At 38.2% G+C, this 14,716-nt stretch overlaps 1 long non-coding RNA gene across 1 annotated transcript; it reads right to left on the reverse strand.

Moving 5' to 3' along the window:
* Positions 1-391: 391 nt before the first annotated feature.
* On the reverse strand, positions 392-12,599 carry LOC119867449. The gene is made up of 3 exons (XR_005383559.1): positions 12,477-12,599; positions 11,793-11,922; positions 392-520 (listed from the first exon to the last, which is right to left on the reverse strand). It is a non-coding gene; the product is annotated as an uncharacterized LOC119867449 (long non-coding RNA).
* Positions 12,600-14,716: the final 2,117 nt, after the last annotated feature.

Consider the following 14,716-nt stretch of genomic DNA (forward strand, 5'->3'; position numbering starts at 1 on the left):
TCTCATGCCTTATGCACAGTCATGAGTTTTACTTAAAGTAATTTTGTTTGGGGGTACCCAGTGTGATACCCTTCTAGTTGTAGAGCATTTATTGCCCACTAAGCTCAGTGTTGAGAGACCCAAATTCTAGACATGACTCTGCCACCAACTAGATGCATGAACCTAGATAGGTCCCTTCCTTTCTCGGGGCTCATAGAGTTAGGTACTAGGTAATCTCTACATTTTCTTCCAGCTATGACAGTCTAAGATAGGGAGATTTTAACCACACCCAGTTTCTATTTCCCAGCAATGCTTTTTGGCAAAGCCAGGAAACAACTCAAGAATCATTAAGCCATCCCTCAGCCCCACTCCACCCCCAAGACCATTTTTATTGTTCTCACACTTACCTCTAGGGTGTTAGTAAGATCGATGGAACTGTTTGTGTTTCTCGGATGGAAAAGCTTCTCACAAGTGTCCTTACAGCTTGATTGTGGTTAGAACTTCTCTATGAATTGCTGATGACCTGCACTTCTGAAAGATGCTGAGGTAAAATGTAAATTATGGCAGGGTCAGTTTGGGGGTAGGAAGTAATCCTTCCCAAGATGCCCATCTGGCATTAGCCCATGAGATCTGGAGGCAAAGATCAGGGCAATATCCTCGACATCTGTGAGCTATGTTGCCAGCATAGGCCAGGTCAAGGAAAGAGAAACAGAGACGTGGAAATGAATTCTTTCATCAAAAGAGCTTTTGTTTCTGCTTTTGCTTTTCCCCATGCTTTTGGCTAGAGATGCCTGATGCTGTGATTGTCCTTGGGAATCAGACAGAGGAGTGACTCCACTTCCTCTGCCCACCCTCCACTTCTTATTCCATTCCTACATAACATCTGTGCTCTGGTCTTCAGTTCTTTCCCATTCTTCTACCAAACCCTTTAAAAACCCAAGTCTGACTGCACTACCTTCTCTTCGTCCTAGCGCATCAACGGGATAGTAACCCCATAAGGGGAAATGTTTAACTTTACCATCTAATCAGTACTCAAACTGCAATATGACTGGCATTTCATAACTGACATCACCTACACCAGCTCTAAGTTATATTGCCATGTCTGCAAAACATGTATAAAAGTATTTCTCCCAGACATTTCCAATTCTGGCTGTGAACCAGAATCAATTGAACATCTCATTAAACAGATGGATTTTTAGGCCAAATTGCAGACATCCTGAACCAGATACCTGCAGGAATGGTGCCCTGGAATCTGCTTCTTGGGTACCTAGCCCAATCTTAGCCATTTGGGAAATACTAACATTGATTTCTTACTCACAGAAGCAGAGGCCTCATGGCTTCAGTTCTGATGCTGGTATGAATTCTAAATCTTTGCTGCATGTAACAAAAATAAAATTCTCACTAGTTTAACTTAAAGTGGAGATTTATTGGAAGGATACTGGAATGGGTGACAAAACACCCAGGAAGAATGCAGTTGGGCTTGAGAAAAACCAGAAAGTCACCTCTAGGACTCTCTCTGTCTCACATTTGACTGGCTTCTAAATAACTACATGGTTTTTTCTGTCTCACCTCAGACAGGCTTTTTTCTCTCCCCATGGCAGAATGTGACTGCTATCATTTCCCAAGTGCTACACGTTTTAATACCTAGATAGCTTTCTCTTCTGTAAGTTCAAATTCTCAGGGAGAAGATTGAAATTGGCTTGGGAGGCATCAGGTGTTCACTCTTCCCAAAATAAACATACACACAAATATTCTCTCTCTCTCTCTCTCTCTCTCTCTCTCTCTCTCTCTCTCCCTCTCTCTCTTTCATGAATGATGGCACAGTCTATCAAAGTATTTCTGAATCTCCTGTTTTATTATCAGGTGATTCCTTTTGCTAGTTCCCGGGGCTGAAGTAAGGTGACATGGAAGCTCTCTCAGTCACTTGAGGGTTAGAGGTTGGTCGGTTGTGGCAGTTATCAGAAAACTCTGGGAGATTCCTATAAAGGACAGCTGGAAGGACATGTGGGTGGCTCAATCAGTTAACCGTCTGACCCTTGATTTTGGCTCAGGGTCAAATCATCTCAGGCTCATGATCTCAGACTCATGAGATGGAACTCTGACTTAGGCTTCACACTCAGCAAGGAGTCTACTTGAGATTCTCTCTCCATCTCCCTCTGCCCCCACCTCAGCCCCCATGCTCATGTGTGCACGTTCTCTCTCTCTCTCATAAATAAATAAATAAATAAATAAATAAATAAATAAATAAATAAATAAATAAATCTTTAAAAGAAAATGAAGAATTGCTGGAGGAAGAAGTGCTAGGTGAGCAAAACAATGGGTGCTCACCATATATATCTCTCTTGGTGCCCATTATGGGGCTTTGTTCCTAATAAGCACTCATTAAATAGAGCACTGAGCCATACGTAGTCAGATGGTCTGATGGTCTGATTTCAAGTGCCAGTACCAACACCAACTAGCTTTGTAAACATCAAATCTTTAAATCAATTTCTTCCTCTAAAGAGTGGAAATAATAATACGGTTATTTAGCGGACAGGCAAAATTTAAAACTATACACACACATATACACTTTTATTTACATATAAAAATATTGCAAACCGCAAACAGGTCTATAAATATTAAGTGCTATTTTCAATGATCTAAGCTATATGTTTGGATTGAATGCTTCCCATTCATTGTTAAAGACTCATGTGCTTGATTTAATAAGGTTATTTATTTATGAGAATACAAACAGAAACCTGGTATCCACTTTGCTGGAAGATTTTCCCTTTTATCAAGGTTATCTACCAGTTTAAATATCATATATCAATAGAGTCTACTCTATTGAACACTCCTGATGTGGGAAACAAAAGCAGAAGCAAATGTGGATAAAATGAAATGTCCGTATAACCTGCAGTCCATTGATAAATACTTGACGGAATATAATGTTCCTCCAGGAAGCTCCCCACTTGTCTTAATATTAATGCCTTGCTAGAAAGAAAAACTACATTGGTTTGACAATAGCAAGGTCTCTGGTATCCTGTGTCTTCTTTAGCATATGAAGATCCTTCTGGAACTTTCCTTATCTTTACTTCCTCCAATCCTAAAGTATATAATCATTTACTTCCAATAATCCCAGGGCAGCAGGGGCAGCAGGGTCAGCCTCTTTCTGCCCACGGATCCTCACCCTGTGCTTTCATAAAACCACCATTTTTGATGTCTCAAAAGTCTTTCTCAGCCATCAGCTCCAGACCCCAGCCAAACCTCAACTATATCCAAAATTGCATCATTACTACACACCAACCACCATGCTAAGTCCTGTACACACACTCTCTCATTGAATACAAGCAACAATCCTTTGAATAAAGTACAAATAGTATCTCCATGTTACAAAGAAGGAAGTTGAGTCTCAGAAAAATTGGGTAATTCACCCAAGGACACACAGATAAGTACTAGAACTTAGATTTGAACCCAAGTCCTCAATAAAATGAGTGTGGTTGAACTTATCTTTCTAAAAATGTCATGGAAATGTCTACATTACTCAGAAACACATTATTGTTAATTGTCTCCCTATAACTTGCTCTAAGATATGACTAATTCAATACTATCATTATAGCTAAGCCCTTTAAAATATAACACATTTCATCCTCAAGCTGAAGCTGTTAAGTGTTCTTCATTGAATTATTTCCTGAACCTGATCCTGATGTATTTTTAATTGAAAAACATTCTGCTTAGGCTAAATGCATAAGCTAAATAGCAAAACCTGTTTGTAAGCCAGATGTAAGCAGCGAGATAACTCCTAAGAAACCTATAAAGATGCAACTTGTAAATTACCACCAAATAAATCAGTTAAATTTTTATCTTAATTTGTGTCACTTCTGGGTTTTTTGTCCTTCTGGCCTAGCTCTTTTCCTCTTCTCACAATCTTTTCTTTCTCTTTTATATAAGTAGAATTTCAATCCAGATTTTCAAACAAAATCAAACTCTTCTGACATTATATAAACATTGCATAATGATTTCATGCAGAATAAAATCATTGAATCATAGACTTTTGGAGCCAAAGTGAATCTTAGTGATTATCTGATATAACCCCTTCAGCCTTTAGAGGAAAAACTGAGACCCAGAAAGATCACACATCAAATCAATATCCTTCTTTTCACAGAGAATTTCATTGGAAACTCTGACCTAGAAATCAAGAAACCATAGTCACATTGCTTATTACTACAAACCAATGCCCCATTCTTGCCTCAGTTTATCCATGTGAATGCAATGAAAAGAGTGGATTAGGCGATCTCTAAGAAAGCTCTCACCTCTAATGTAACTTTTCTTAATTTTTCTCACTCCTAAAAAGATAATGGAACTATGTCACGCAAAGATTCACATCCATATCTGTATTTCTTCTTACACTTCAGTATGATATGAATATTGGACAGTGGATAAGCCCTATTCCTACTTAACTCAATATTCAAAATTATGAAGTAGGGAGCTATTGGTAGACTAGTTTCCACAGTCTTCAAATTCAGTCTCAAGCCCATTCTGCAGTGACCACGGATATTACATGATATCACTTTCTAGTAACACAGCATTTCATCTAGTTCCATTAGACACTGTTGATAATCAGACACAAGGTAATAAAAGGAAGCTGCATTAGATTTTTTGTTTGTATAAGTGACAAAATCCCAGCAGACTTAATCAAAATGAGAATATATTGGAAGAATACCCAAGTATCTTAGAAAATAATTGAATAGCAAAGCCATGATTGGCTTCAGGAATAGCTGGACTGTTACCAGGGCCTTGAGGGTCTTTAGGATATCCTCCACCTCTCTTTACTGATTCCCTCTAGAAATGACCTCCTTCTCTTACAGTAGACTACCTTTCTCTATACTTTGGAAAACAGAGATGACACCAATGACATTCTACATGAAACTTTTCAGCCCACAGAGAGACCATGACCCTATTCTTAAACCAAAGATCAAAAATCTTAGAGAGAAGTGACTCTGATCTGGCTCATATTTTGTATGCTCACTTGTGAACCAAACAGTTGGGCTCAATGGTCAGCTATGAGGCATCAATATAATTATTCTCTTAATAGATGAGTTGATGTGAAAAAGGGCACTTACAGAAAAGACATCCTCAGCAGACTATCTCTAGGTTTCTACTCCACTAATAAAGTTCTGGATTCCCTGAGTAGAGGTTGGTTTTTGAAATCAAGGGGAAGATTATTTTCTAGGGTGTCTAGAATAATTTAAAGATAACAATGAGCTTAGGATAATGCTGGAATGGGAAATTATTGGTCCTACTGGGAGCTCAACTGCAAACACCTTTCCACTCATATTTTATATGCCAATATGCTATGGAGATTGCAGCCAATTTAACCTGTTCTAAACAAAAAATATTAATTCAGGGTATTGGAAGCTCTGTTTTACATGGCAATATATTTTTAATTTGTAACAATTGACAATGGTGGAAAAATAAAATTTGTTTCATATAAATTCATCTTTGACACCTTCAGTTTCAAGTGAAGTGGCAAATATTTGTCTTTATTCTTTTAAATATGATGACTACATATGTGATAACTATATAATTCATACATTCCCTCACAGTTTACCTAAGCTTACTTTCTCCAACTTCTTTCCCCCCACTCAGTTGGGGGCAAGTAGCCCATAACAACAGGAGGGCATGTGCTCTTACTGGTACCATGCTGGTACCAGGGCATCCATACTTTCCAGTAAAACTTTTTTTTTTTTTAAGATTTTATTTATTCATGAGAGACAGAGAGAGAGAGGCAGAGGGAGAAGCAGGCTCCATGCAGGGAGCCCGACCTGGGACTCAATCTGGGGTCTCAGGATCACACCCTGGGCCGAAGGCTGCGCTAAATGGCTGGGTCACCGGGGCTGCCCACTTTCCAGTAAAACTTAAACTTATTCCTGAGTTTATAGGTTGGAGTATTTACCAACTAGCAGCTGGGGTAGTGTAAAGAGGAGATGAGAATACTAACAGTATTTCCCTTGTGTCATGAGTCACAGCAGTATTGCTCTCTTGGGAGTTGAGTGATAGGGAAGAAAGTTCATATCATGAATATTTACCAGTTGTTTTGAATTATAATAAGCCAAACAAGAAATTAGTTTCACTTTTCTGGAAATGCAATAAATTAATTAAAGACATTCTGGATGTGAAACTATTTTTTTTTTTTTAATGATAGTCACAGAGAGAGAGAGAGAGAGGCAGAGACATAGGCAGAGGGAGAAGCAGGCTCCATGCAGGGAGCCTGAGTGGGACTTGATCCCAGGTCTCCAGGATCACCACCCAGGCTGCAGGCGGCGTTAAACCGCTGCACCACTGGGGCTGCCCACATATCTGTATTTTAAAGCAAAATCAAAAACCCCAGAAGATAGCATACAAAAAAATTAGATGGCCTTGGCTTCGGCACATTTTTATGTATGACAGCAATAGCACAATCCATATCAGAAAGAATTGAGAAGCTAGACTTCATTCAAATGAAAAATTTCTGCTCTGTGAAAGATACTGTCAAGAGAATGAGAAGACAAGTCACACACTGGGAACAAATATTTGCAAAGGACACATCTGATAAGACTGTTATTCAAAATATACAAAGAACTCTTAAAACTCAACAAAAAGAAAACAAAGAAACCAATTTAAAAATGGGCCAAAGACCTTAACAGACACTGCACCAGAGAAGATGTACAGGTGGCAAATAAGCACACAAAAAGATGATTGACATCATACGTCATCAAATGTGAGACTTTTCCTATATTAAAAAAAAAGAGGATTAAGTTGTTCAATTTTCAACAATAGATTGAGATTAGAATTCTTAGTAACAATGTAACAAATTAATATCCAACCTCACATTTTAAGTTAATCTGTTAGATTAATGTTTATCTTACTTTTAAAATGACTATTTACTAGGTAAAACACCTAAAATATACTTTCATTCTAAGAAAATATATACAGTTTTGGTACTGGCTGAGTTAACTAAGGAAAATTGGTCAAATTAATTTTTGAAATTACCAGGTTATCACAGTTTTTGAGGATGCATTATAAACAGCTTGATTTAAAATAGTTTTCTGCAACAATACTTTTCTCAAATGCATTTAATTATAATAAATAGATTCTCAACTGGCTTTGGAACCTTTAAAATGAAATATATTGGAGGATCCCTGGATGGCTCAGCGGTTTGGCGCCTGCCTTCGGCCCAGGGCGTGGTCCTGGAGACCCGGGATCCAGTCCCACATCGGGGTCCCTGCATGGAGCCTGCTTCTCCCTCTGCCTGTGTCTCTGCCTCTCTCTCTCTGTCTCTCCTGAATAAATAAATAAAATATTATAAATAAATAAATTAATTAATTAATTAATAAAAAATATATTAATATTGTAGGAGACTTTATCTCTCCCTCTTAGTAAATGAGATACAGACTCCATTTTTTTTAAATGACAGGACACAGGTAAATACAGATTTATTTAAATGGTGTGGTAAATGATATATAAACATTTACCAACCTTCTCCTCTATTTATTTACTTTATTTTTTAAAAGACTTTATTTATTCATGATAGACACAGAGAAAGAGGCAGAGACATAGGCAGAGGGAGAAGCAGGCTCCTCGTGGAGAGCCTGATGCAGGACTTGATCCCAGGACCCCAGGATCATGACCTGAGCTGAAGGCAGACGCTCAACCACTAACCCACCCAGGCATCCCCCTTCTCTATTTAAACATAACTGCTCCATCTTCTATTCTCATAAGCACTTGTGTCAACAATTTATCAGATCCTTAAGTTTCCTGCTTTAAAAAAAAAACTTGTAGACTCAGCCTTCAATTTTCTTTTTAATCAGGGATAATTCCAAGATATTTTAAGATTTAAAACAATTTATTCCTGCAGAAATATAGAATTTCACCAGAACTATAGAATTACAGAAAGTTTAGAGACCATCTAGCCCAAATCCCTCAATCTTACAAATAGGGAAAACACTACTGCAAAATGGAAGCAAGTCTTCCCAATATATCAGAAAATTAGCACCAACGTTAGACTTGAGAATCCAGGGCTCCCTTGATTTCCAGTCCTCTGACTCCTAACCTTCCAGACTTCTTTTAAAGTCCTGATGCATTAGACAAAATGGAGCTGAGTGGGATAAGCACCTATTGTTTTCATCAGAATATGCTAAAATCATTGGTTGCTAGATTTTTTGAAGATACAAGCACTGTCCTCAAAGGATAATCTGATGGAAAAACTCAGACACACGTGAAAGATAAGATATCATGCAGTTTATTCCTAGTTATTTAGAGTAACAGAAGGAAACAATGATGCATCCATCTAAAATAAGTATAATCCTAGGAAATAGACCTATATATGAGCCCCTGCCAATTTCTATTCCTCTTTTTAAAAAATTTTTTAAGTAGGCTCAATGCTCAGCATGGAGCCCAACATGGGGCTCAAACTCATAATGACCCTGAGATCAAGACCTGAGTTGAAATCAAGAGTTAGAGGCTTAAACTGACTAAGCCACCAGGTGCCCCTCTATCCCTCTTTTAACACATAACACATGTAGATAAAGGACAGATACATTAGACACAATTTAGAAGAAGGGAAAAGACAGGAGCCAGTGGTTCTGAGAATAACCTAAAAAAGACAAAGCTGTGTCACAGGCTATTTGGAAAACATTGTTACAGTCCTACCATGAGGGACACCAAGAAATAAAAAGGGGGGAGGAGAAGGAGAGAAAGAGAGAGGGAGGGAGGACGGGAGAGAGAAAGAAAGACGGGGAGAAAAACAGAGGGGGAGGGAAGCACACATTAGCCTACTCGATTTCTTTTTTTGTATTTATTTAAATTCAATTTGCCAACATACAGTATAACACCAGTGCTCATCACATCACATGCCCTCCTTAATGCCCGTCACCCAGTTACCCCATTAGGTTACTCAATTTCAACAACAGGTTGAGATGGTGATAAGATTTGGGACATATGGAAAAAACAATGTGACAGCATGATACCCTTAGCGTGTCTCAGATATGCAGTTTGGCCCACATTTATAAAAATCATTTAAAAATTCTTTCCTAGGTGCAGCAAGAGACAAGAATTTTACTATCCTTACTTCTCAGGCCTTGATCTCATGTCCTTCCACAGAAAGTGACAATAAGTAAGATTCCATATTTCAGATCCTGTCAGCCCTCTGAGTTCATAAGCAGTGGCTGGGTTTGTACAGATCTGAAGTTAGCTGACTTATATTCACGAAGGGCAAAGGAGTGGTCCTGTATTTCCATCAAGAATTGTATCAGGCAAGAATGATGTGTCGGTCTCAGCAAAGATATTATTTTAAATGTTGGGAAAGAAACAGAAAAGAAAAGGAAAACCCGTATGCAGATAAATCTGGGTGATTAAGCTTTTTATCTTCAGATAACATCAAGCTCTTTACAATGAAGGGGGATTATAACTCTTGTTTGTCTTCATCATGTAGCCTATTTTAACACTAACTTCAGTAGTCCTACTGTGTCTCAACAATAATTATTACTACAATTAAGGATAACTGGTATGGAAGCCAATGCAAAAAGGAAGTCCAACTGGTTGCTTAACTCTTATTGGATGATAAATTCATATCAAATCATACCAGGAAATCTGGATAATCTAATAAACAATATCTTAAATACTGACAATGAAGCAATTTCCTGATCTTCAACACAAGCCAAGTATAAAAACTTAAATTATAAGACCTAAAGGCAGTTCTCAAGGAGGCCATAAAAAAAAAAAGAGTCAAAATGAGTGTCTCAAAGTCTCAGAAACTCAGAGCATGTTTTCTTCCTATTGTGTGTGTGTTTGGGGGGGGGAGGGCAGGGGGTAGGGGGCTGTGTACATCTTGATGCTCATGGCAAGTGATAATATTTATATGGCACCTTACAGAACACTGGAAATTATTTGAGAGATTCTCTAGAAGGTTTGGTAAAAAAAAAATTGTTAGATTTTCTTTTTAATATATAAGATAAATAAAATAATAATTAGGAAAACATTAAATATTATATTTGATAAATTTATATAATCTTTTCAGAAATTTGAGGAGAAGGTTGAAATTCTGTCAATGAACATCAAATTTTGAATTCAGGCTTTATGCTTGAAATGGCCATCAGCTGATTCCTGACAAGACTTCCTAATGATGAGCTCTTCAAATTCTTGGTAATCATCATTGATGAGAAACCATTCACAGAAGCAGAAGATAAAAAGCTGAAAGACACTGGTGTTTTAAATAACCACCTAAATATTTTAAACAGTTGAAATTACATTTAAAGAATCTGATGAATTTTCCTTAACTTGCATTAACAAATAGTGAATTTCCTTGTGATTTGTGAGGTTTAAATGCAATAACATTTTTTCAGTATCAAGTATTTCTTTTATTTTTTTAAAGAGTTTACTTGTTTGTTTGAGAGAGAGAGCACAAGCAGGGAGAACAGCAGTGGAAGAGGGAGAAGCAGTCTCCCCAATGAAGGGCTCGATCCCAGGACCCTGAGATCAGGACCTGAGCTGAAGACAGAAGCTAAATCAACTGAGCCACCCCGACAGCCCCGTATCAAGTATTTCAAAACAAGGATAAGACTTTAACTCACAGTCAGTATCTGCATGGTTAGGACAGTCATGCTGGAGCTAGCTCCGACTCCAGAAAGTTGGTACCTGAGATAGAAATCTAGGTGGAGAAGCACCTCCTCGAGGTGGACACTCTAGACTTCTTGTCAGAGCTGAGAATGCTGGCTTTCACTCTTTGAGTTTACAGGCACCATGGGGCATATCTTCAAATTCCTCTCGAATCATGCTGACCTCCAAGGAGCCTCAGATGATACTGCTTATGTCCTGAGCAACTGGCTTAGGAGCCTCCCTTGCAGCAGAACCTGGTCAGTTGTAAGCTGAACCTGCATTAAATTGTGCACAGTACCCTGGTTGGGAAGCTCTGCTCCAGAGAACCATTAGCATGTCTCTATGCCTTTCTTTTACCACTATCAACGTTCTCAATTTTTTCAAGTCAAGAGCTAGAGAGCACAAATTCAGGGTTAGGAACTCTGACAAATGTCTTTGTTTTCATACAGTCCAACTCACTGATGGATGAGTTCATTCATCTATTTATTTGACAACTGTTGATCATTTGCTTGTTCTTTGCCAGACACTAATGTTAGTCTAACTACTGTTGCATAAGGAAATCGAGGAGAGGTTTAGCAATCTTTCACTTAAGCCCTGGGAGTCTAGAATCTTAACTCTAGAATAAAGCCATTTACTACCCCGATCCCACATCACATCAAATACCAAACAAGCTAACCAGTGATGATAGGCACTCACTTTTTCATAAAATGTGTGTCACCTCTCCACTAGCTGAATTGTAAGATCTATGTTTTTCTCAATATTTGCCTGATATAGGGGATCCCTGGGTGGCTCAGCGGTTTAGCGCCTGCCTTTGGCCCAGGGCGCGATCCCGGAGTCCCGGGATCAAGTCCCACATCAGGCTTCCTGCATGGAGCCTGCTTCTCCCTCTGCCTGTGTCTCTGCCTCTTTCTCCCTCTATGTCTATCATGAATAAATAAATAAAATCTTAAAAATAAATAAATAAATAATAAATAAATAAATAAATAAAATCTTAAAAAAATATTTGCCTGATATATTGACATTAAGTGAGGGGGAAGGACCCAAGCATCAAGAGATCTAAAAATCCCAGACACGTTAATAATTAAGTCCTAGAATTTCAAGATGCCTAGAGCTGCAAGGGCAACAGGGAACAAAGGTTGTACAGTTGATGTATTTTATCTCCCCTGGGGAAGCCCCTCCTGCCCCTCTCCCCATGCCCTTACCTTGTAATGTTGTAGCAAAGTGAGGGAGGGCTCTTATTGCTTGTTTCCCTTGGGGCTTTCTGGCTTCAACCAGTTAATAAAATCTCCCAATTTTCTCCAAACCAAGTTAGTCTTCATTCTCTTAAGAACCCTAAAGAGTTATGAAAACCAGTAATATTGACAAAGGGGATTCATGGTTCCTCTCTCCAGAGTATAGTATGCTTTAGAGAAGAGGTGCACAGAGGGCAAAGTTAACTGCCTCATCTTCCCTACTTCCTCACGTGGACATCATATTACAGTCCAACCAAACAGCTCCCCATTGCCCACATGTGCATTATGCCCTTTCCGCTCTCCCCATTCTTTGTCTTACTACTCATTTTTTCTCCAAGGCCTGGTATCCATGTCCCTGCAAATGTAGCCCTCCTCACCACCACCTCCCTACCCCATAGTCACTGTCCTTGAATTCCTGCCGCACTTTGTGCATTTCTTCGAGGCGCCTAACACATCATACTTAATTACTTATTTATATGTTGCAATACCACATTTACTAGAAAAGTCCTTAATACATACCTCAAGGGCCTGTCTCAGATCAGGTACTCAGGCAACCCTAGATAAAAAATTAAACACTCCTTTCTCTATTTATTTCCTCGCCACAAACCCAGCTCTCATTTCTATCTCAATTACAGTTCTCCCTCCAGAGCATACCTGCATATGTTTCCTGGATTCTGACATCCTGATACTTTCCTACTCCTGTCTTCTGGTCTTTCTCTCAGGCTGGGCTTCCCAGCAATCCCAGGACTCCTTCAGTAACTGCCAAGTAGATGGCAGGTGCTACTCTGCTGCCCCCTAGGGGACCCCGGCCAACACAGGCTCTGCTTCGGTGACGTAAGAACTTCTATCAAGGGAAGCAAGCATCCAAGCAATGGATGGAGCTATGAGAATAGAATACCTGTCGCTGTGAACACTGCAAGCCATAGACACAATAGGAAGTTAAGCCTCACGGTTGAAACTGTTTTCCATAATGGAGCCCATCTCTAAGTATCTCAGATTCCATAGACAAAGTAGTAATAATTTGGTGTCAGTTGGGCTTCCTCACACTCTGGACATTTAGTTTTAGTTAATCTTCAATGCTTTCAAACAATTTTTCCAAAATGCTGAAGCCCAGAAGTATAAATGATAAAATACTAGATGAGTCTTTCAGCCTTCCTAAGACTTTTAGTTTCTTCTTCCATTTCTGTTGGCCAAAAAATAAATAAATAAATAAAAAGCACGATGAACTTCTAGAGAAAGAATCTTATTGTTGGGGATCCTTTCTAATGACATTCTCCACCTGACAATGCCTATAAAGTACTCTGAAAGTCTCTAATGAAAGTAACCACTGTACAGAAATGCAAAATACTTTCTATATTACTGTGATGAGACCTGGGGGCTTTAAATAAATGCATTCCAGTAGCTGCCACACAAAGAACAGAAACTAAGGAAGTGAATATAAAGTGGAGACATTTATAAGTCACCAGAGACTCACAATAAAGCCTGCAGAGAAATAAATTGAATAGATTTTTTATAAAGTTTAAAGTTCCAGACCTCAAAGAAATTTTTTTCTCCTAAATTTGAAGCTTCCTAAGTTTTGAATTAGTGTAGGTGGCAGTCACTGAAGAAATCATATATACAGGAAAAATATATTCTGAAATCATTGGTCAAATCCAAGATCATGGTTTTTTTCTACCAAAATGATATTGTCTTGAATCTTTAGTTGTAATAACCCAATTCTTGTCCCCAAAGGACATGACCTGTTAATAAAACTATTAGTCACTGAAGTGACACAAGGCAATAACTGAAAGAAGCATACATAGGAACAAAGTAAGACCCTACATCCCTTACATACTTCCCTCATAGAAGCACTTGTCACTGCTGGGTGAAGAAAATCTAATATGTTTAAAAATGAACAGATCTTGGCAGGCCTCATCAATACAAAGATACCAAAAAAGTAAAACAGAAAGTGTGAATCAAAATATGTAAGTAATGAAAATTGCCCAACAAAACAATAATCACCAAGTAAACTGTACCAAAATGCTCCGATATGAATTCAAAATCATTACACGAGAATTTGCTGATATAAAAAGCATTTCAATTCAGAAATGTAAAAACCCAGAACAGAAGTAAACAAAGAAACAAGAAGGTTGTAAAACAAAAGTTCACTGAGACTGGGAAAGATTACAAAACACAGAATCTTCTCAGGTTAACACCACTTATTACAAGGTGCCCAGAGAAATAAATTTCACTGAAAACATAATAAGAAAATAATTACTGGGGGCAACTGGGTAGCTCAGTCAGTTAAGCATCTGCCTTCTGCTCAGGTCATGAACCCAGAATCCTGGGATTGAGCTCCACATCAGGCTCTCTGCTCCAAGCCTGCTTCTCCCGCTGCCTCTGCCTGCTGCTCTGCCTACTTGTGCTCTCTCTCTCTGTCAAATAAATAAATAAATAAATAAGTAAAGTCTTAAAAAAAGAAAATACAGGACAATTAAATTTAAAAAACAATACCTTTTATTTAAAAAAAAACAATACCCTTTATAAATAGCATCAAAAATGTCTAACATCCAAGAATAAATATAATAAAATATGTGCAAGATCTCTAACTTAAAACTCTAGAATATGCCTGAGAGAAATTAAAGAAGACCTCTGAAGCACAGAGCTGTACCATATTTATAGATTGGAAGATGCAATATTTTTTTATTACATCTTCTTCCCAAATTATTAAGTGTTCTTTTCTTCAAATCCATCATCACTCAGTCAATCCCAGCAAGCTGTGTGTGTGTGAAAATTGATAAGAACTCATTCTAAAATTCATATGGAAATATGTAACACCTAGAATAGGTTTTCAAGAAGAACAGATTTAAAGGCCTTGCACCTCCAGATTTCAGGATTTATTTTAAATCCACAAT

The sequence above is a fragment of the Canis lupus genome, chromosome 34, assembly GCF_011100685.1.
Source record: "Canis lupus familiaris isolate Mischka breed German Shepherd chromosome 34, alternate assembly UU_Cfam_GSD_1.0, whole genome shotgun sequence".
NCBI classification, from domain to species: Eukaryota; Metazoa; Chordata; class Mammalia; order Carnivora; family Canidae; genus Canis; species Canis lupus.